Below are 24,720 nucleotides of genomic sequence, written 5' to 3' on the forward strand. Positions count from 1 at the left end.
GACTGGTTGTGGAAACTGGATGGCCAGAAAGCAAAAGGATCACATTGTTTCATCGAGGCCTGCGCGGAGAGCTTAAGGATGTTCTAGCTCAGATAGTAAACCCACCCCAGGTCTGCGCAGACTACATTGACTTGGTGGTTCAACTTGATCACAGACTTCAAAATAGAAAAGCAGATCGGTTCAAGTATGAAAACCGAGCACCGATCAAAACCCACGCTAACTCCAAGAGTACCGATGTATCTGAACCTATGCAATTCAGTGGTGTTAAAGGACCATTAACGCAGAAAGAACGAGAGAGAAGGCAGCAAATGCAACTTTGTCTGTATTGCGGGACTTCCGGTCACTTTCTTCGAAATTGTCCAGTTAAACTACTTAAGAAGGTGGTTGGAGCTACTGATAACGAATTAGTGACACCTGATTCGGGAAACGACCTAGCCCGGCAAGCGTAGGGGTCCGCTTGCCGAGCTTGAAAACTAACTCTTTGACCTCGCATTTTGTCATGCCAATGGTGCTCGTGGACCCAAAACAGCCTCAGCAGTTGCAGGCTATAAAAGCATACATCGACAGTGGAGCTATTGGAAATTACATAGACCGTGAATTGGCTTCCAGGATTAAGCTTCCTCTCCGCCCAAAAGTAACCCAAGATGTCATTACTACAGTAGATGGAACCGAAATAGCCTCAGGGCCTGTAACGCATTCCACTGTTGAAGTGACACTGGTGGGTCAGGATGGACATCGGGAAGCAATCGTGTTTGATGTGATCAAGGCCCCACAATTTCAAGTAATTCTTGGAATTCCTTGGTTAGAAACACATAATCCCAGAATTGACTGGCGAGCAAAGAAGATAAGTTTTCCTGATTGTGAAACAACTTGTTATCCAAGAAATCCAGCTATGGGTCTAGCCTCAGCAACTTCCACCCCTGTACAGCTACCGTCAGAATACCAAGAATTCCAAGACGTTTTTCAGAAAGAACAGGCTAACACGTTACCTCCCCATCGGTCTTATGATTGCAAAATCGATCTGGTACCCAATGCTCAACTACCTTGTAGTAGGATTTATGCTCTTACGGAACCTGAGAACCTGCATTTGCGTCAGTATTTAGATCAGTACCTAGCCAATGGTTTTATTCGCCCGTCCAAGTCTTCTGTCTCTTCAGCTCTGTTCTTCGTGCCGAAAAAAGAAGGCGACCTTAGAACGTGTATAGACTATCGCGCCCTAAATCAAATAACGATTAAGAATCGTTATCCTCTGCCCTTGATCCCTGAGCTTATCGACCAGGTGAAAGACGCTTGTGTGTACACCAAGTTAGATCTCCGAGGAGCTTATCACCTGGTGCGCATAAAAGAAGGCGACGAATGTAAGACTGCATTCCGCACCAAGTTTGGGCTCTTCGAATATCAGGTGATGCCCTTCGGTTTGTGCAATGCACCTGCCGCCTTTCAGTACTTTATGAATGATGTTCTTCGGGAACTTATCGATGTCTCTGTCATTGTTTACATTGACGACATCCTGGTGTACTCTTCTTCAGAATCTGATCACAGAAAACATGTTAGGGCTGTTCTTGAGAAACTGTGCCAGCACAGACTATTTGCAAAACTCGAAAAATGCGTTTTTCATACCACAGAAGTTGAGTTTCTCGGATTCATCCTGACACCTCAAGCAGTCCGAATTGACTCGCGAAAGGTGGACGCCATCCACAAATGGCCATCTCCAAGCTCGGTGAAGGGAGTTCAGAGCATGCTCGGCTTTGCCAATTTCTATCGAAGATTCATCCCGGAATTTTCCCGAACAGTCCAACCCATTACCGCTCTCCTAAAGAAAAACAAACGCTTCTAATGGACTCTTGAGGCCTAACAAGCCTTCCAGGACCTGAAAACCAAATTCACCTCTGCACCTGTATTGAAGCACCCGCACCCAGATCTCCCGTACATAGTGGAAACCGATGCATCCAGTTCGGCCATGGGAGCTGTCCTGTCGCAAAGAGACCCAAAAACTAACCAACTACACCCAGTGGCCTTTTGGTCCAGAAAATGTTCTCCTCCTGAAATCAACTATGCAATTACCGATAAAGAGTTACTGGCCATCAAATCTGCTTTCAAGGCTTGGCGTCACTATCTTCTCGGGGCAAGACACACCATCACCGTAATTACGGACCACAGAAACTTACAGTATTTAAAAACAGCCAAAGCTCAATCTTCACGACAACTCCGATGGGCTCTATTCTTTGCAGAATTTGATTTTGTAATTACCTATCGCCCTGGCTGCAAGAATGGAAAAGCAGACGCCTTATCCCGGATTGGCATGGAAGAACCTAATTCGAGCTTAGAACCTGTGCCCATCATACCTGAGCAAAGAATCTTAGGCTTAACTTCATTGCAAACTATTGAGGATATCCAAACGCAAGTAAAACAACTTCTAGACTCTTCAACCTTACTGGAATGGAGTCAAAAGGGTCCTCATTACACCGTTAAGGATGACTTACCCTACTTCCAGGAGCGGTTGTTTCTGCCAAGTAAAGAATTGCAAGAACTTGTTATTGCCCATCATCATGAATCTTTAATGGAAGGACACCCTGGTATCACTAAAACGGAGGAAAAAATCAAACGCCACTTCTGGTGGCCTTCTTGGAGAAAAGACATAAAGTCTTTTGTACTGTCTTGTGGAATTTGCGCCCAAAACAAGGCTCAAAAGAAAAGGCCAGCTGGCCTACTTCAACCCTTGGATATTCCACCGGCACCATGGCACACCCTGTCAATGGACTTTATAACAGATCTGCCTCCTTGTGCTGGTTACAACACAATCCTTGTAATTGTGGACCTATTCTCCAAAATGGCCCACTTTATCCCTTTAAAGGGTTTGCCTTCAGCTTCCACCTTGGCCAAGGAATTCCTGGAGAATATAGTTCGCATACATGGTTTCCCTTCCATATTGGTCTCGGATCGTGGAAGTCAATTTATCTCACATTTTTGGAAGAAGTGTTGCCAACTAGCACAAATAGATGTGCGGTTATCCACCAGCCACCACCCCCAGACCGACGGACAAACCGAGAGAACCAATCAGACTCTCGAGCAATATCTTCGGTGCATGTTACACCAATCCGAGTTAAATTGGAAAGACATCCTTTGGATCGCAGAATATGCATACAACAATTCAGTGCATTCTGGAACCGGACAAACCCCCTTTTATACTTTGTATGGTCACCATCCTCGGACCTCTGACCTAGATCCACCTCTGACCCTGGAAATGCCCGCAGTAAATCATCTGCATTCCACAATAACCCGAGCCTTCAAAGAAGCTGCAACTCATTTACAGCAAGCCAAGAAAAAGTACAAAGAAAACACTGATTTGCACCGAAGTGAAACTCCTCCTTACCAAGTAGGAGACCAGGTATGGCTAGCAACTAAACATTTACCCCTCAAGGGCCCGCAAACCTTCATCCCAGATTCATAGGACCTTATCCCATCAAAGCTATAATCAATCCAGTGGCCTTTAAACTGGATCTACCGTCCAACATGCGTATTCATCCAGTTTTTCATGCATCACTTTTGAAGCCAGTACAACCAGGAACCCGATTGTCGAAGCCTCCAGATCCAGTTCAAATTGAAGGGGAATTAGAATTCGAAGTTAAAGACATTTTAGACTCCAAGGTGGTAAAGTCGAAACTCTTCTATCTTGTTGACTGGAAGGGATATGGACCTCAGGAGAGATCGTGGGAGCCTAGTAACCATGTCCACGCACCTCGATTAGTGCAAAGGTTTCACCGGAGATTTCCGAACAAGCCCAAACCCCCGGAGGGAAGAACCTTGGGAGGGGCCTTGAGGGGGGGTACTGTCATGATGCCTACCTCCAAGGAGCCAGGTCCGACCCAGCAACCCCAGAGGCAGGCATCATTTCCCCCAGGAGAGTGCCAGCGGGCCCAAGCTGGGGCCCTTTGGACGCAGTCCTGGCGCCTTAGGCGCCAGGCTCATGTAGGACCCCTGTTCTGGCGCCTTAGGCGCCAGGCTCATAAAGCTAGGCATGTGTTCAAGTGTTTTAATGTGCACTTACCTGATGCAGACCATGCTGCTACATCCAGGCCCTCTTGAGGCCTGAATGGAACTACTTTACCTGTGGGACTACTTTCCACCCGGGTGTGGTCGGGGAAGGATACATACCTGATCGGTGGAAGGATACACACTGGGAACTTCTTCCAAAGCTATTTAAACCACACCCGATCAGCAACTCACGCTTCACGTTGTTCTGCTCCTCGCAGCTGGACGCTCACCGTGTCAGCTCCTGCATCTGGACTTCAGCCACGCCTGTCAGCATCCTGGGTCACCTGCCAAGGGAGACAAGAGACCTTACCAGCTAAATCTGCACCACAGAGACATCACAGACGATCCTGAAAGGAAAGACATTATTTTTTAAAAGCATTTTGTTACGATCGCTGCAGCGCTGCATTTCACTCACCTTTCCTGGGTTCCTCCATCTTCAGCAGCGATCATCCGGATACACAGCCACTTCCCTGAGCCTAGAGAAAAAGACAAGAATAAGAGGTGAGAGAAGGAAGGGAATAAGACTTACCTGTTGGGTCATTCCCTTTTCATTTCGGGTCTTGCCGCTTCCAGGCATTTTCCGGACCCCGGCCCCTATGGGGAAAAAAGACAAAGACATTGAATGAGCGTATGCAAAGACAGTTCCCGAGCGCTCATCCAGATCTAACCTGCCATTTACTGGAACTGGAACTGCACGTTTCACTTCGGGTCGGTGCCATATCTCCGGCATTCCGAACCCCGGCCCCTAAGGGGAAAAAAGACATAAGCATTAGCGCTTGCTGCAAAAGACAATGAACATTATTATTAAGCTTGGACTTTTGAACTTGCAACAGAACTTTTACAGAGCCTTACCTGAATAGTCAAGCTTACCTGAACTCCCACCAATCCTCAATCCAGTGAAGTAACTGGTTTTCAACGCGCCCCTGCATCAGAAGCAGGATGGAGAGCTCATCCTTCCTGGCCCTAAGGTGAGACTTCACGGGGAATCGTGGAGGGTTGGAAGAGAGTGGGAGGCTTGAGCATAACTCAGTCAATAGGTAATACTCCCTTTTCTCGCACAGGGGAATATTCCTGAGAGCCGGAGAAGCCAGAGTAGAGGGCCCTTCCTGTCCATCTTCAGAGTCCTGCGCTTCACCATTGAAGAAGCATCAGCACTCGAAGCCAGACCTGCGCCTCCGTGGGAATCAGGTGAGCGTTACACTTTCAGAATGCAGTGGACCGGGGGGTCTAGTTCCTTAATTGGAGCACAGCTCTACAATAGTATGGTGAAGGTCAAAGGATGAGGACCCTGATGGCCCATTTGGTTAGGACCGAAACGTCTAAGTCGCAGATAACAGCGATTTCAGATTAGGTGGGGGGGACTTCTGCAAACGGATGAGGAGATTGTGGTGGCATTCACAGATTCCTATTGGGCTTTGTATTCCTCCATGTCAACTGTGGATCAGAGTGTGCTTGGAATCTACCTAGAACAAGTTTGGGTGTATTGTTTAGCACAGGAAGAAAGAGATTGGTTAGGTAAGCCGCTATCCGAGGTATAGATTCATAAGGCTACTGAATCGCTACCTGCAGGGAAAGCGGCAGGTCCAGACAGGCTCTCGGAAGATTTCAATAAAGCTTATGCAAACATACTCGTTCCCCATATGCTTCGTATGTATCAGCAGGCGCTGCAAGATGGCATGCAGCCTGGGTCAATGCCAGAAGCCATGGTCGCCCTTCTCCTGAAGCCAGGGAAAATCCCAGAGGCCTGTGCGTTATATCGCCTGATCTCCTTGATATTTGCTGTCCTGAAGCACATGTGGATGGGAGAGGAATTTATGCGTATGGTTTCTTTGCTATTAAGGGCCCAGTGGTACATCTTTGGATGAATGGTAGGCTCGCACCACCTATCGAAATGGGGAGGGCAACTCGGCAAGGGTGCCCGCTGTCCCCTTTGTTATTTGCTCTTGCTGTGGAGCCGCTTGCTGAAATGTTTTGCTCAAGGCACATAGACACAGGGGTGCAACTTTACACCACACACACAAAAGCTGGTGATTTCATTGTATGCAGATGAGTTAATTCTGTTCATCAGGGACCCTGAAATAAACCTGGCACTGGTAATGAGAGACATCCTGTTATTTGGTCGCTTCTCAGGGCTTAACATTAATATCTCTAAGTCAATATTATTCCACCTCACCAATGGGACTTGTAGGTTCCAAGATGATTTTAGCTTTCAGTGGCACCTTGACCACACTCGTTACTTGCGGGTGATGGTGGTCAGGCCCCAAGATGTACTTTATCAAGAGAACTATGGAGTCAAGTTAGTGTGCACAGAGGCACTTCTGGGGAAGTGGTTGAATTTGCCTTTGTCCCTCTTCGGTCATCATATATTGCTCATTAAAATGGTAATATTGCCCAGATGTCTGTATGCGTTTCTTAATGTTCCCATACTAACCCCTACTAAATCTTTCAAATCACTGAAGTCTGTCATTACTAACTTTGTTTGGCAGGGAAAGCAGGCCCTTTGCACTGGGATAAGCTGGTGGTGTCCCTGTAAAGGGGGGTCTTTCCCCTCCTAATTTTGAGGCATACTGGGTGGCTGCGCAGGCGTCCTTTTTGCCACATTGGTATGATTTAAAACCTGACAGGGAGCATGTGCAAATTGAAAGGGCGATAGTTGCTCCTTCCCTTCTAAGAGCAGTCCTTTTTACTTCACCACAATAAATGTCCAGGGCACACAATATGGTTGAGCTAACTTGCAGGGCATGGAAGCGGATTGAGGGCACACCATATGGTGACCTTCTGTACTCTCTGCTCCTTCTAATCGAGCATGTACCAGGGATTCCGCTCGTAGGAGAGAATGTTTTCAGACAATGTATGGATAGATTGGGACATAATTGCTGGCAAGATCTTTTCCCTAGTGAGCAGTTTCTGTCTTTGGGAGAATTTAAAGCCATGGGGAGGTATCTGCTTTGGATATTTTTCTATATTTCAGGCTTTGTGTTGGCTTGAGGGACAGGTTCACTAGCTTCCCCCAAGAGCCACCAGTACCGCCAGTCCTGCATGGGTTGATCAGCTTGGATGATCAAAACCAGTTAGGTACCTAGGCTGTATGCTACTATAATTGATAAGATGACAGGGTGGGCCAGGGACTCTTGCGTTATATGAGAGGTTACCCTGGGCGCCCCTATCTCGGATGAGGTGTGGAGATGCTGTATGCAGAAATGCAATGTGGCGATTAACAGCAACAACAAGCTCATACAGTTTAAATTCCTACATCAGTTCTAGCTGACCCCCCTGGATATACATAGGTTCTTCCCTGAGACACCAGATTCCTGCTGGAGATGTGAGGTTTCCCTCACTACGTTTTTGCCTCTCGCTTGGACTTACCTGAAAGTCCACTCTTTCTGGGTGCAAGAGTTTGAAATTATTGGGGGCATTGTGGAGAGGAAGTGGCCTTAACTCTGACGACAGCATTGTTGGGTTACACGCTGCAACTTCCATAAGCATGTCAGACAGCTTCTTGGCTTGCTGCTACTGTTAGCCAAGAGGAGATATGATATGATATGATATGATATGATATGATATGATATGAGATAGCATTTATAACGTGCCTATACACAAGTGTTTCAAGGCATGACGAGGCAAGGGAGGGGGAACAGAGGGAAGACAGAGACAACGATCTTACTAGGCCAGGTGACATTGAGATCGTGCAAGTGCAGGAGAAGGGGAAAGGGGAAAAATACTGGAGGCAGCGGGAGGGGTCAGTGCAGTACATGAGATCAACAGTAGAAAATATAGAATAAATAGAAAGCCATAAGTAAAAGATACAGCCAGCTGGTGGCAAGGGTGGGTGCAGATATCAGGTGTCAAGTGCAGGTAGTGGGCTGTAGGGATACAGAAACAGTCCACAAGTGCGGGGTTTTCCAGGGAGGCAGTGCCGGTGTGCAACTGGCGGGGAAGGGACCTGGGCTCGAGATCAGAGGGGGGCCAGGTGACCAGTGCAGTTTCAGTTTCAGCCAGGAGTTCAGCAGGGGAGAGGAGGAGAGAAAGCAGAAGCAAAGAGGAAGGTTTTGAGGTGTCTCCGGAACCGAAGATGGTTCTTCTCAAGTTTCAGGGGGGCAGGGAGGCTCTTCCAGAGGGAGGACCCGGCCGAAGACAGAGATCTACCACCACCTCCTTGCTTGCAGAAGCGACTGATCCTGAGGGAGTTGGAGGCAGATGAGCGAAGAGCTCAAGAAGGAGCTCATCCGTCCTTGAATCTTGGAGGAGCAGGAGCTCCTCCACCCATCCACCGCAGGATCAGCAGGCTAGAGGAGCCTACGCCCGCAAGCCCTGTGCCACGCAAGGTAGGCCACATGCCTCCCAGAACTGCATTCCAGAAACCATCAGCATGAATGCTCTTTTTCTGATAATCTGCGATGAATATTTATTTGAAAACGTGCCGCGCCTGGCACGACCCAGCCGCCCCTCTCACACAAGGATTTTGCCGTCTTTGTGCACCGGGGTGCACTCATGCGCCATTGGAAGCCACGGGACTTCCACACTCATAAATGGCCGACCGCTTCCCATACTCTCTTCCACCCGGCCCCTCTGGCGTGCGCACACTGTGATTGGCTCTTGCTACTCTTTTGTAGCCAACCACGAGCCGGCAGGCTCTGAGCCGGCCCACCCACCAAGGCACACCACGAACACGTCTCTCAGCCTCCATCGATCCAGCGGTCCACATCACAGTGGGTCTATTCCTTATGACTCCGAGTCATTGAACCTATAAACAGCATACTGGCTAAACAACCAAACGCCCATTACAGCTACGAGTCATACCATGCATACGGCTAACAACTCTATGCAGCTTCACCACCTTTTGCACTCCGGTCTACCATCTCATGCCCCAATGCTCTCTATGCTCGCTAACCTGCAATGTACTTACTTAACTGGCCCCTATTTATCATTGATACATACGAAATCCATGTCTTAATTAGTAAAGCTGAACTCACCCATTTTTGGCATCTATTAGCATAGCTGATCCCGCAAAGTTGTGGACTTTACTCATGCACATATCAGCAAAGTTGCGCTCGTCTGTATCTAATGCGAAAAAGCTGACTTACGCTCCCACAGTGCCTCAAAGTTGAATTTGCCCTTTTGCCTCTATTAACAAAATAGAACCTGCATAGCCCTGCATTTATTAGCCTATTTCTTGCATTTATCAGCAAAGCCGAATCTGCATAGCCGTACATTTACTAGCCTATTTCTTGCATTTATTAGCAAATTCGAATCTGCATAGCCCTGCATTTATTAGCCTATTTCTTGCATTTATCAGCAAAGCCAAATCTGCATAGCCCTACATTTACTAGCCTATTTCTTGCATTTATTAGCAAATTCGAATCTGCATAGCCCTGCATTTATTAGCCTATTTCTTGCATTTATTAGCAAAGTCGAATCTGCATAGCCCTGCATTTATTAGCCTATTTCTTGAATTTATTAGCAAATTCGAATCTGCATAGCCTTGCATTTATTAGCCTATTTCTTGCATTTATCAGCAAAGTTGATTCCACACTTCCTAGCATTGCTACAACCAAGCTGAATGTGCCCTTTCTGCATTGCATCAGCCCAATCTGAATTAGCCTACTCCCCTGCATTATATCAGCAACGCTAATTCGCAGCTTGCTGTAACAGTTTACAGCACCCACGTGCTTGCACCTAGCCATTAACCTACCATACTCCTAACTATGCTCCCCTGGCTCACTCTCATAATGTTCCCTTGTTGTATCCTGAACCACAACACACCTTGCAGCTCCAACAACTACATATCACTGAGCAACGGACTAGCAAAACTGGGCTGCCCAAGACACTTCCCCATTCCTTGTCCCACTCCATTCCTGCCCACCCAACCACCCTTCCTCCCTACTACCCACAATCATCTTGCGACCAAAGCTAGCCCTACACGAGATAACACACTGCTTAAAACTTTTAGCCCTCCCAAGTACGACTACACCACCATTAACACTAACCCGCCCACACCACCTGTCTACAAGCTAGCATCCAACCCAGACCTTCCCACCCGCAACAATAGACTAGGCTCCTCCAGACTCCACTCCACACCCAGCAACTCGCCCACCACACCTACAATTAAGGAAACCAACAAGAAAGATACCAACACTACGAATGTTGCACCCTTAAAAGGCGCACTACTCAATGTCAGATCCCTTGTCACCCACCCCACTGAAATTGCCGACATCATCCTCTCAGCAGATCTCGACCTCCTTGCTATCACTGAAACATGGCTACACGAGGCAGACGGACCTTATCTAACCCTTGCCGTTCCTAACAACTACTCCATCCACAGAGTGGACAGAGTTAATGCTCGCGGAGGAGGTGTAGCATTCATCTTCAAATCCTCACTTGACCTTAGATCTATCACCTCCTCTCCACTTGAATCATGTGAGCACCTCTCTATCAAAATACAAACCACCCCTAAGAGCTCTATTAACATGTAACTTATATACAGACCCCCAGGTCCCACAGGCACATTTGAGGAAGATATCACCTCATTAATAGCCGAGAATTCCAAGCCTTCCTCACAATACATAATTCTAGGAGACTTCAACCTCGGGTACAATGACCCTAATGACACGCACGCATCATCCATCACCAACGCCTTAGCAGAACATAACTATACTCAAATCATCACACTACCAACACATCAGAAAGGCAGAACCATTGACTGGATCACTGCCTACAATTGCAACATCATTTGCAAAACACCCCCAACTTCTCGCATGGACAGACCATCTCCTTATACCATTTGACATCAGCATTAACAACCCCAATCCCAAACAATCCCCGCTCGCACCTGCCTGTCAAACCAGAAATAAGCGTAACATCACAGCAGACACCGTCACACCACTAGTTCTCCCCCTCCTTAATTCGCTCCCCACCTCTGCTGACCTTAGCCTTCTTGTCAGCACATACAATGACGCCATGTCAAACACCATCGACGCTGTGGCCCCTCTCAAGTCACGCAAAGGCAAACCTAGAGCGCATCTGAACTCTTGGTTCACACCGGAACTCAAAATACTCAGAAAACAGAAAGCCAAGCTGGAAACCCTATGGAAAATCACCCCCTCTACCGAAAACAAAACAAACCTGATTACCTTCTCCTCCCACTACAAAAAAGAGATAATCTGTACTAAGAAGGAAGCCTACAATGTAAGAATTGATAAGGCAGGATCCTCTACTAAAGAACTCTTCACCATCTTGAAGGAATTAGAAAACCCTAACCCACATACAGACACTTGCGTAAAAGACAAACCCTGGTGCAATGGCATCCAAAATGCCCTTGCCAACAAATCTCTGGCCTCCAAACCAAAATTGAGGCTAAACGACTACAACTATCCAATAGCAACTCCTCTACCCCTAACACATCGACCCTTTCCAATACCGCCACTGGCTTCACTTTCAAACAGGTCACCATACCGGAAGTCCAAAAGATCATATCATCTCTCAAACCCTCAAACTGCAAAGGGGATAGTTGCCCTGCCCAGATCATCAAAGATGCTGCAAGAGACCTCTCTCCCTTCATCTCCAAACTCATAAACCTTTCCTTCTCCACCAACTCTATACCCGACAATCTGAAACAATCATGGGTTCTCCCCCTCCTCAAAAAACAATCCTTAGACCCAGCCATTCCCACAAACTACAGGCCGATCACCACCGTTCCCGTTCCTGCTAAAAGTCATCAACAGAGTGGCATACTTACAAATTCAGGAATACCTAGAATCTAATCAACTACCAGGGCTACGTCAATCTGGCTTTCGACCTCAACATGGAACTGAAACGGCCCTTGTTGACCTCAAAAGTCAGATTGATGACATCAAAGACAAAGTAAAAGCAGCCATACTACTCCTTCTTGACCTCTCAGCAGCGTTCGGCCTTGTCGATCATAAAATACTATGCAACCACCTCTCATCTGCCGCCCATTTCTCACCCTCAGCTGTCAGCTAGATACAATCTTTATTAGCCAATAGAACTATGAGAGTCTTTTCACTGGCAGCTGCAGCAGACCCCATCACCTTTGGTGTCCCACAAGGATCTTGTGTCTCCCCTACCCTCTACAATATTTTTACTAAACCCCTCTTTGACAAATTGGACTATCTGGGTGTCACCTACACTAATTATGCAGACGACACCCAGATACTCCTCACCATCTCTGGCAACTACCTGGCTGACGTCACCAGGATTAACGAAATTTTCTCCATCATTCAGGCATGGATAGCCACACACGGCCTCTGCCTGAATGATGAGAAGACAGAACTTCTCCTGGTCGGCTCTCCTAATAAACTACAGAAACTTAGTCCTGCTTATTCCAACATCACCATTGATGGCAACACTATCCCTGTTTCCAAACACGTCAAAACCTTAGGCTTTTATCTTGACGCCAACACTAACCTTTCAAAACAAGTCAACATGACTGCCTCTACTACCGCCTACACTGGGAAACTAATTAGAGCTTGCAGACCTTTTCTATCCACGAATAGTTGCCTCACACTGGCGAGAGCGCTTATACAATCTAAGCTTGACTACTATAACAGCCTTTACCTAGGGGCTAAACAAGCCATAATTAATAAGCTCAAAGTTCTCCAAAACAACGCGCTGCGCGCAGCATTAAACATCCCTAGGAGAGACCACATTTCCCCATCAGAATCTCCTGCAAATGGCTTTCCATTCAACAAAAAATTGACCTAAAAACGCTTTGCCTCACATACAAAGCCCTTAACCACCTTGCCCCCCCTATCTTACCAACAAACTCTCCCTGAAACCTAACACTAGAATTACCATATCTTCCAACACCCTTTGCCTCATGGTGCCTAGATTCTCCTCCAAAAAAGCTGGTGGCTCAAGCTCCTCAGTCCTCGCCCGTCAACTTTGGAACTCCCTACCGCTAAGCACCAAGTCTGCCCCCTCATTCCATATGTTCGGGAAGCTAGTCATTGGTTGGCTATTGGACAAACAATAAACTAATCCTCAGCCTGAATAAGACCACGCATACTGTATATACTGTACATACTATTCAAATGTCTCAATTGTTTACCCTAATTGCACTGACTGTATATGTTGTATATTACCTCCACATACTGTATTACTGTTAATTCTATATATACTGTGCCTTCTGTAACTTGCCTATAAGCGCCCTTTTACTCCAGGGTCTGGTGCGCTATATAAATAAAATAAACAAACAAACAAACAAACAAGGAAGATATTTAGGAAGAGAGAGTTGCAGGTTTTGACGCCCCAGACCCCAGTAGGCCTTGTGGACAATGCACAGGGTCTTGAACTTAATCCTCACAGCCACTGGGACCCAATACCGAGATTTCAGTCCTGGAGAGATACGATCCCTGGGCTTGAGGACAAGGACAAGTCTCGCAGTCCTGGTCTGGATGAGTTGCAGAGGGCGGGGAGTAGAAGCAGGCAGATTCAAAAAGAGGCTGTTACAGTAGTCCAGACTAGAGAGAACCAGAGCACTGGAGACAGTGAGATTCTGGGGGAAGCAGAGGAAAGGAAGAATACTGCTGAGGAGGTGCAGCTGGTAGTGTGATTTCTTAGAGACGTCAGAGATGTGAGAATAGAAGAAGAGTGTGGAGCCGAAGATGACCCCAAGGTTTTTAGCCTCACAGGTGGGAGCAGGAAGAGTGTCAAGAGAGGCCGGCCAGAGAGCGACAGGAAAGCACGGCGCTGGTCTGCCGATGAGGAGTATCTCAGTCTTACTGGCATTAAGTCAGAGATCATTGGCGACACACCACTCCTGGATAGCAGAAAAACAGTCAGAGGTGAGAGATGGAGAAGAAGTGGTAGAGGGGAGCCTGAAAATGAGTTGAGTATCATCCGCATAGCACTGAAAGTTGGGGCAGAGGGCAGCAATGCAGTGGGCAAGAAGTGCCAGGTATTGGTTGAATAGCCAGGGAGAGAGGTTAGACCCTTGGAGAACACCACGGGTAGAGAGTGAGATAGAGGAAAGGAAGGACCCAAGTTTGACCTGGGAGGGTTGATCAGAGAGGAAAGAGGTCAGCCAAGCCAAGGCCTGATCGGTGATACCCAGGTTATCATGCAGACGGTTGAGCAGGATGGCATGGTTGACCATGTCAAAGACAGAAGAGAGATCAAGTAAGATGAGGACACAGGGGGTGTTGGAATCAAGGTTGGAGAGCAGGTCTTCACGGATGTTCAGGAGAGCAATTTCCGTGCTTCTGGCGGCTCTGAAGCCAGACTGATGGTCATGGAGACAACCAACAGATTCAGTGTGAAGAGTAAACTGGGAGATGGCCAGCTTTTCCAGGAGTTTGCCCAGGAAAGGAGTGATGGAGATTGGCAATGGTTAGCTGGGCAGCATAGGTCAGCAGAGGATTTCTTAAGAAGGGGGTGCACAAGGGAGTGCTTCAGGGGGGAAGGTCAGACCCCAGTGGTGAAGGAGTGGTTGCAGAAGTCAGCCAGAGCAGGGGCCAGGGTGTCAATGTGGTCCTTGATGGTTTTGGAAGAACAGGGGTGGATCTGTTTTGACAAGACTTTCATAGATCAGACATGTCTAGAAACCTTGTCTGGGGAGAACAGGGGAAAGGAAGAGAAGGAGGGAGGAGAGGTAGCCGGAGGAAGAGTAGGGAGTTGAGGGGACAGGGTGAGAGGAAGAGAGAGAGGACAGGATGTCCTGAGTTTTAGAGATGAAATGAGAAGCCAGGGCTGTGCAGAGGGCCTGGGAGGGGACAGGAGAGGTAGAGACTGCAGCAGGATTGGCCAGGTCCTTGCAGATTTTAAAGAGTTTGGCCGAATTGCTAGATGCCACAGAGACGCAGACTTCGATGTGGGCTCTCTTCTTGGTGCGGACAGAGAGCTGGTATTGCCTTTGGAGTAGGTGGCAGGCCAGTTTGTCAGAGGATGTACCGGCAGCACGCCAGTTCCTCTCAGCCACCCTGCACTTGTGTTTAAGGGTGGCGAGATCTGAGTCGTACCAGGAGTTGCCCTTGGCTTTGGGCTTCAAGCGGATCCTCATGACAGGGGCAAGGACATCAAGAATATCAGAGATAGCAGAATGAAGCAGGGAGAGGGCTGTGTCAGGGTGTGAGTCAGCCAAAGGGGGAGGAGGGAGTGAGAAAGTGGCAGTGAAAGCCTCAGCTGACACACACCTCATGGGTTGGATAACCGAGAAGGTAGGTGGCAGTGCTGGGGTTGGCTTGACCTGAATGGTGGAGAGGGTGAGCTGGGAGCAAAGGAGAAAGTGATAACTCCAGGAGAGAGGAGTGGTGAGAGGCATAGAAAGGGGAAGGTCTGTAGAGATCAGAACATCCAGAGTGTGCCCTGCAGAGTGAGTTGGGCCAGAGGGGAGGATAGAGAGTCAGAGAGAGTCGCCGAGGTCCTCAAAAGAGTCCAGAAGAAGGACGGGAAGCATCCAGAGTGGCCATAAGGTGGGGATGGGGCCATCCTCCTATATTTGGCCAGTGGAGGTCTGATGTCTTATATTACCATGAACTAGAGAAGGACTCAATAGCTATGGCACACCCGGCCTCCAAGCCCCAAGACATTTGGGGTTCATATGTAGCATATTTATTGTCAACTGCTAGTGATGATTCTGAAGGGTCTGATGGTTGCTCAGTCAGTGAGGCTTAAATCTGATGTGTCTTTTGTTTCTACCTTTCGTTCTCCTGCCATAGAACTGTTTGTAACTGTGCCTTCAGTTAGTGGTTCAGGATTTGGGGGGGTGGGGTGTTGCCGTCGATTGGGTTGTATGTTTTGTTGAATTTTATTCATGCTTTAAAATTCCAATAAAAACAGTTAGAAAAAGTAAGGTGTAGAGCCAGTTCCACAAGGAGTTGCATTGGTGCAAGTCAAGGATAAATATTTTGCAACGGCCATTCAATCTAATGACCAAGTTTAATCATTTATACCTCTGTCTCATCTTCCCTATTTTACATACACCACACCATATGGTGTTCTGCCATTGTACCATATGCTTGATGACCGTTCATCTTACGATTACTTACAAAACAATGTCATACCTCTGTTGCCATTTTGCACTATCCCGTCACTCTTTACTGACTTCCCTTCCCTTACCTGGCACACCACCCCTTTCATTTGCCCACATTGCCCATTGAATAATTGCTTGTAATTCACCCCTTCCATTGCACTGGTTCACATGTAAATACCAGATTGCATTTATTTGACATTCATGTTATGCAAGAATTTGTTGTCCGGCACTTGATGGTAATTGTAGCTATGGGGACTGCCCATGGACAACACAGTGAAAGATGCTGAGTGGACTTGACATGTATTGTGCAGACATATTGCACTTTCTTGTAAAGTGTGCTGCATATTTAAATTCATGGAAGCAGAGGTAGATGTGTGGGGTGTCATCCATGGATATGCTGATGGAGACAGAGTAAGTCTGACCAAGAATATGTATTTGTTTTGTGCACAAACAAGAGGAGCTTTCCTTCAAAACACTTCCAAGTTTTCAGAAAGGGCCATGGAAAGGGTGAAAAGGATGGCATCTCAGATGAGCCCATTCGCGCAGCATTTCACAGAAAAAGCTTTAAAAGGAACTATATTGTGTATTATGTGCATAGAATATGACCAGTAATGGTACTATTATAATAATATGCAATCCCTGACTGTTACATCCTTCTACAAGTGTTACCGAACTGTGCACAAATGTGACTACCACAATCTACCATAGTTTTATTATTTATGGTTATTACTGGGGGTGCTACCAACCTCTTTTTTGTAATTAACCCACAAGAGTTCAAGAATCTCATCAGAAAAGTGTAGTAGTAGACTCCAAGATGGCAGGTATGAGGGGAAGACGTGTGTGAGTGAGGCTCCATCTCCCCTCCCCCGCTGCGCAAATAAAGAACGATAATAAAGCGGATTCATAGCCCCTGGAGAACGCACCGTTGCAGGGGAAATCGGTGGAGAATCAAGGCGACCGCTCAGCTGAGCTGCGGGAGAGTAAAAGAATAGCCCATCAGAGTTCAACTATGAGAGTCCGTGAAACAACGAGCCAGCACTTCGGACCAGTGGGATATCCTGCTGCGGCAGTGAGACCCCACAAGGAGGCCAGAGTAAATACAAAAGGAGCACTAGAGACTAGAGACACACATGGACAGAACCTACTCACCCGGCTCGTATCAAACTGCGAGCAGCAAGCACCGAAACACCCAAACGGCGAGAGAGAGACTCATAAAGTTCACCAGAAGTCGGGTCTGTGGCAGGAACACAATCATAAAGCCGTGCCCCATAGGGCGACTTCTACGAAAGGTCCCACGTAAGGCAGTTGCAGGATCGGCTGGACCCCCTCCCGAGGTCAGCACTGGGAGCAGGGTAGAGGCAGTCAAGGAACAGTAGCGCGACACTAGCGAGGGAGATAGAGCCCGAAGACAGAGCGAGGGCAGAGGGTGCGGACTTCCCCGGCCTACCCCCGACCCTCAACCATGAGACAGAACGGAAGGAGAGGAATCACATACGAACCCGGACCTCCGCGCATAGGAAGGGCACAAGCAGTCCATATGGCAAGGAATGCCCCAACAGCGCATGGAGACCCCAAGCCACCACACTACCACGAAACCAGCAACTAAGGGGACCGCAGGCGAGTGGGCAGAACGGGACATGCGGCCTGTAGATTCTCCACACTAAACCCACCAGGCACAACGGCACAAATCACGGGGCGAAACACACAAGTCGGTACACCAAACACCCGGCTGACGCTGAACTGACTATCCCCCTATGCTCCGACACTAAAAGAAATAAAACAGAATTTAAACGAGAGGAATCTTGTGTGCCACAGAAAGAAAGTCAAGTAGAAGGGCATAATAAATAAAAAGGAACTGCGGACATGGGCGAAACAGCAATTAAGAAGGAAGTGGCCTTGTACACGGGCACCCAGGCACATAACCGCTAGAAGTGGCGGCACATGAACACTACTCCACGTGTGCCCACACAGGGGCCTGGGGGCAAGCCAGACATGGCCGACCCGCCCTCAACAGAGACCCCCCTCAGCAGTGATACCCATCAGGCACAACGGAATAAATCAGGGGGCGAAGCACACACGGGGGCACACAAAACACTTGGGTGACGCAGAACGGACTACCCCCCCTTGCTCCGGCACTAAAAGATATAAAAATAAAAACAGAACTAAAGTGAAAGGAATCTTGCAGACCACAGCCAGAAAGCCAGGTAGGAGGGCAAGCCAACAGACATATTAAAATAAACAGGAACTGCAGACACGAGGAAACAGCAACAAAGAAGGAACCAGCCATATGCACGGGCGCCTAGGCACATAACTGCTCGAGGAAGTGGCACATGACCACTACTCCATGTGTGCCCACACAGGGGACTGGGGATAAGCCTAACACAACCGACCCGCCCATAACAGCGACCCCCCTCAGCAGTGATACCCAAACAGGAGACCACCTCCACACAAGGGAGCAAGGGGACTCCACTTACACCAGGAATAGGCCAACATAAGACCGAGGGCCGCCGATCTCTCCCCAAAAGCGAACAGATCCGTGGAGAGCAGCACACATGTCAAAGTCCATGGAAAGACAACAACAATCTACGCTGCAGGACACACACACAAGACAAGAATCAAATCTAGTACAACTCTGGGGAGCTGACCTGACTTCACAGACAAAGGGGAGAACACAAGGCGAGCAAACCGCAAGGTCAGACGCAGATACCACGCCGGCAGAGATGGCCGCGAAGGAGGACGCAAGTTGGGGGTTGCGAAGTTCGGGCAGGGAAGGAAGAAGGGGTAGAGGGATGGAATCCAGAAGGGAACAGATACCAAAAGTAAGGAACTGGTCAAAAACAACAGAGTCCACGCAATCCATGAAAGAATGGGGCTGAAAGTATTAACGTACAATGGTACAATGTCCGGGGGCTGAACTCCCCGGTCAAAAGAAAGAAAGTGGAGAGTTCCTCCACAGAGGGAAATTTGAAGTCATAATCCTCCAAGAAACTCATATAAAGAGTAAGTATAAAGGGAAGGTGCGCTTGAAAGGATATAACCAAATCATCCAAGCAAATGAACAAGAGAAAAGGGAGGGGGTGCTGATAGCATTTCACAACTCCTTTAACCAGCAAATCCACAACACACAGGTATATAAACATGGATAAACATGGGAGATATCTCTTTGTGAACACCCACATCGAGGGATACCCCCTGACTCTAGCGGTAATATATGCCCCAAACTCGGGACAAGACGGCTTCATTAGGGGCGTCCTATATAAACTCGAAAGGTTTGCCACGGGAGAGGTGGTATAGGAGGTGGATTTTAAAATTGCATGGAACTCCACACTGGACAGATCAGGAGCCAGATCACAAGGACAGGGAACTACATCCAAACCCTTCGAGCAAAAATGGAAAATCAAGCGCTAGTAGATGTATGGAGGGGTATCAATGGGCAACAAAGCGGATACACACATTTTTCACATGTCCATAACAACATGTCTAGAAGAGATTATATCTGGGTCTCGATGGGACTACTGAGGAAGGTCATACACACAGAGATCGGACAGATTTCACCCCCCGACCATTCCCCCCTCTGGGCGGACATCTAGTTATCCCGTCGACAGAGCGGGCTATGGAGATGGAAATTCCTGCAAGGGATCATTCAAGACCTGATAATGGGGGAATCAATCAAAGAAAAAAATAATAGAATATTTTACCAGCAATAATCTCCCAGAAACCCCCAGGGAAACCGTATGGGAGGCCTTTAAGGCGGTGACATGGGGACACCTAATTGCCCTAAAAGCTAAGAGGGATAAACAAAACCGCCTATGTGAAGCAGAGTTAGAGGAGAAAGTGGCAGCGATCCAAAGGGAACTGGTCCAAACACAGTCCACTAAACTAAAGAAAGCCCTAAGACATGTCCATAGTCAGTTAGAAGCCATCCACAAGGGCAGAGAGTAACCTGCTACATATGACACACTGGTACTATGTGAAGGCGAATAAAGCAGATAGAATGCTGGACAGGCATCTTAAAGAAAACAGGCCAAACAGATAGTAGAAAGCCTTTTAGATAACAATGGGCAGATCAAGACCCTATCGGCAGACATAGGGGATATTTTTAAACAATTTTACCAAAACCTATACTCTTCGGACCACCCTAACGAAGTAGACCAGGAAAAGTACCTCTACAATACCCATCTTCCAGCAATCTCGGATGACGAGAAAAAGTACCTGGATGGAGCGATTTCAGAGGAGGAGGTTAAAAAATCCACTAGAGAACTCCCCTTGAATAAAGCTCCAGGCCCGGTCAGTTACACCGCACTTTTCTATAAGACGTATAGAGATGTCCTATCTCCAATCCTTGCAGAGCTCTTTAACATATTCAAAGAAAAAGGAAATATAACCCAGTCCATGAACGAGGCAAAACTGCTGGTCTTCCACAAACAGGGGAAGAATCCGGCATTATCAAGGTCATACCGCCGATAGCATTAATCAACCTGGATGCTAAACTATATACAAAAATGTTAGCCAATAGATTATCACAAGTCCTCCCGAAGTTGATCCACCAGGACCAGTCAGGATTCATCCCAAACAGGCAGACCCATGATAATACTAGGAGAATAATCCACCCAGTAAAAAAAATAGGGATCACACGCACACCGACCATACTACTGGCACTCGACGCGGAAAAGGCGTTTGACCGCATCGAGTGGACACTCCTCTTCTGCATTCTGAGAAAAATGGGCATAGGAGACACCTTCATAAGTATGATTTAGGCCAACTACAACTCCCCTAGTGTCCATATAGCAGTGAATGGAGGGTTATCTGAAGGAGTTCGGATTGAGAGAAGGACCAAACAGGGCTGCCCCCTCTCCCCACTTCTATATGCAATATCCCTGGAACCCCTACTAGCACGGATATGGGAAACTCCATCGATAAAAGGCATAGAAATGGCAGGCCACTCCCATAAAATAGCAGCATATGCGGGTGGCATGCTAGTGATACTAGGGGACCCAGAGCAGTCCCTGCCGATACTCTTACAGGACATAGAAATGTATGGAGCGCTCTCAGGGTTAAAAATTAACAGACATAATTCTGAAATACTCAAATTGGCAGGCAACAGCGACTCCATACAACGGCAGGCCCCAGCACTACAGCTGAAGGTGGCAAATAAAGAGGTCAGATACCTGGGGATAACACTGACCGACAGAATAGAGAAACTAATATGAAGAAAACTACCCCCCTCAATTAGAGCAAATCAAACGAGATGTAGAGAGCTGAACCCCTTATCCACATCATGGTGGGGACGGATCACAGCAGTAAAAACTACGGTTCTACCTCGTGTCATGTATCTGTTTCAGGCACTACCAGTTAAAATCCCAGCCTCCTACTAGTCTGACTAGGACGATAATGACATACATCTGGAAGAAAAAGACCCCCAGGTTGTCCAGATCAGTCCTCACGGAACCGAGAAAGTGTGGCGGCTGTGCACTCCCACATTTTTGTAAACATTAAGAAACCTCTCAACTCTGGGTACTGTTAGGCAGAATTATATGCAGTACCCTTTGGGAACACCACACATAATTAGGACCACAAGTGACAGTACAAATTCACCTTTGGAACAAGCCTGTACTAAACAGTAAAGTGGTAGCGATGGCTGAGCAGCCAGACTTATCTCAAGAGTAAGTGAGCAGTGTCAATAGTTGCACAAAGGACAGCAATTACCATGATTCAAACAAATACTGACTCAAGGTTTCTGAGTAAAAGAATATACATTTATTTACACATCAGTTTAAAAACATTTCACTAAAGTAAAGCAGTTCAAAAATCACTCTCTTAATACACTACAGTACACCCAATAGATTCTGGACAAGTTAGGCTCAAAATGAAGTGTGAGCAAAATGGCACTGCAGCAATTTAAAAGGGAGGGAAAGACAAAGGTAGACAAAAATTTAGCTGCACCACGAAGTAAGTAAGCAGGGCAATCTAGAAAAAGGAACTATAGTGAGGAAATCAAATTAAAGGGGCCTGGCCCAAAGTCAATGGACCAAACTCTTTGCTCAAGATCACACAGTTCAGGGTAGTTTGCGGTTAAGTCTTTGCCAAGAGTTCAAGACGAATTTGGTCGGCGGAAAATTTAGCTTAAAGAATGGAGAAGGAGAAGCCCTTGGATTGGCAAAAGGTTTCACACACTTTCGCCGCGGCTGAACGAAACGAGCAACCGGATTTGAACAGTACCTGAAATGGAGAAGAAGGCTGTAGCTGAGGCGAACGTTCCTTGCAGGTCCTGCAAGCTCACGGTTCCTGAAGCGACTGTCAGACTGACACAAAGTAGGAAGACTGGAGGGTCCTGCACTGCCCAGGGAAGAAACCAGTAGCAGAGCAAAGCAACAAATGAAAGGTGTGGTCCTTAAAACGAAAGCAGGGTCCGTTCCTCCTGGCTATCTGGTTCACTGTAGCTCTGTACAGCAAATTCGACCAGAGAAGGGAGGCCTGGAGAGCAGTTTGGTAAACTGGTTGTTCCCACCAGCTCAAGGGGAGAAGATTCCTTGCAGATCTTCCCTGTCGTTGGAGTATGAAGATTGTTCAGTCGTGGTAGGGGTCCTCTTCTGTCAGCTCCTCTTTGGTTCTCTCGTTCCAGTGGCGACTCCGCCTTTCCAGCCCCAGAGACTTGCTTTCTATGCAGTTTTTCCCCATTCACATAGCCTGGTTGTCAATCACACAGCAGGGTGGCTGTCCCGCCAGGACAGTCACCACAGCCAATCAGATCAGAGTGTGACATGGGTCTCCAAGGAGACCCTGTGCAGGGAGTCCTAAACCCCTTCCTCACATCCTGCCCCCCCCAGACATACAGGCTCCTAAGGAGGGCTTCTGTGCAGAAGCCCGCGAAAGGACGGCGAACAAAGGAACCAAACCTGGTTTGGCACGCAGAGTAAAACACAAGAAAGACTTGTACAAAAAGAAATGGTGAATGAACCCAGCTGGAACCGTATAAAAACATATATGGTCTAGCGGGTTTAAGTTCGAGGCTACCAAGATAGCCTAAAACAATACCAAGGCTATTTAATTTAAGATAACCGCGGTAGGAAAAATAGGGTAGTTACCACTGCCACCAGCCAAGTCTTAATGAAAAGGGAGCGAAATAATGCTCCAAGAGAAAAAGATAAAAAGGGATAAGTATTAACCCTTTCCAGAACTCTATTTAAGATAGTTTGTACTGGATCTGTGAGTTTTAAAAGAGACTAATAAAGTTAATGGCAACTTTACATGTTCTGGGAGACAGTAGTCAGTCACAGAAAATGGAATCAGGAAGTCAAAAAGACAATCCTGTGTCACTGCACTGAAGGTGCTTAGTAACACTCAGTAAAAAGATGATGCCTATGGAGTAGGTGAGGTTCCACAGTCTATGAACATAAGAACATGTTAAACACACACAGCAAAACACATGTAAGAGTGGGGAAAAAAGACTCACACTCTTACCAGGTGAAAAAAATAAATCCTAGAAATCTAGCAAAGCTGCTGAGGGACTCAGTAGGTAAGGGAAATTAGCCATTCTGGAGAATTCTCCCTAAAACTCGCCCCCCCACCTGACTAAGCGACAGGAGGATTTAATCCACTCCTGGATGAATCTCTACCTCTAGTCAGTTAAAAACATCCTAGAGAGACCATCAGAATGTTGGTGGTGACATCCTGCTCAGTGGTCAATGATGAAATCAAACCCTTGCAGGCAGATTGATCATCTCAGAGGTTTTGGGTTCTCCCCTTTCATTTGAATTAACCATCTCAAGGGTTGGTGGTCTGTCTGAATCACAAAAGTATATCCATACAAATATGGTCTAAACTTCTACAAAGACCACACAATGGCAAAACATTCACGCTCTATGGTTGCCCACCTTGTTTCTGGTTCCTCTGCTTTTCACAGGTAGACAGTCACCAGTGAGAATATCATGCTGGCCCCACAGGGTCAGGCCTGGTGAAAGTGAAAACAGGGAGGCAAACGGATTTAACATAACTTTGCACTCCTCCGGTTGCTCAGATGTCAGTTGAGAAGAGAGCTTGACTCCTTCTATTTTCTCATCCAAAGGTTGGCATCTGAGGAGGTCAGGTAGAGGTTCACTCTCCTCCTCCTCTTGAGCTGAAGCTAGAAGCAAAGCCCCCAATTCTGGGTTCAAGACATATGCCTTTAAACGGTTGGTGTGGGAGACTCTGGGAGCCTCCGTAGGTCTGCCTAAGTCCACCAAATAGTTCACCTCTCCAAGTTTCCCACAAACTTGAAGGGTCCTATCCATTTGTCCTGCAAGGCCCTCTGCCTTGTTGGCACCATAACTAATACAAGCTGGTCTTGAGTAAACTCAACCATGCTGGCCTTCTGGTCATGCCAATGTTTGACCAGAGCCTGACATGCTTTTAAGTTATCACTAGCTTCTGCCATCATGTGTGACATTCTCCTCCGGAGACCTATCACATAGTCAGTCACTCTGACTGGCTTGGGGGAAGGAGCACTCTCCAACCCCTCCTTAATCAGGGCCAATGGACCTCTGACTGGATGGCCATAAAGAAGTTCAAAGGAACTGTATCCGACTCCCTCCTGAGGGACTTCTCTATAAGCAAAGAGAAGGCATGGCAGTAGAAGGTCCCACCTATTATGCTCTTCATAGTTCGATTAAACCTCTCTACCAGTCCATTTGTCTGTGGATGGTAGGCTGTAGAGAACT

Source organism: Ambystoma mexicanum, chromosome 8 (assembly GCF_040938575.1).
Source record: "Ambystoma mexicanum isolate Mex_15411 chromosome 8, UKY_AmexF1_1, whole genome shotgun sequence".
Classification (NCBI taxonomy): Eukaryota; Metazoa; Chordata; class Amphibia; order Caudata; family Ambystomatidae; genus Ambystoma; species Ambystoma mexicanum.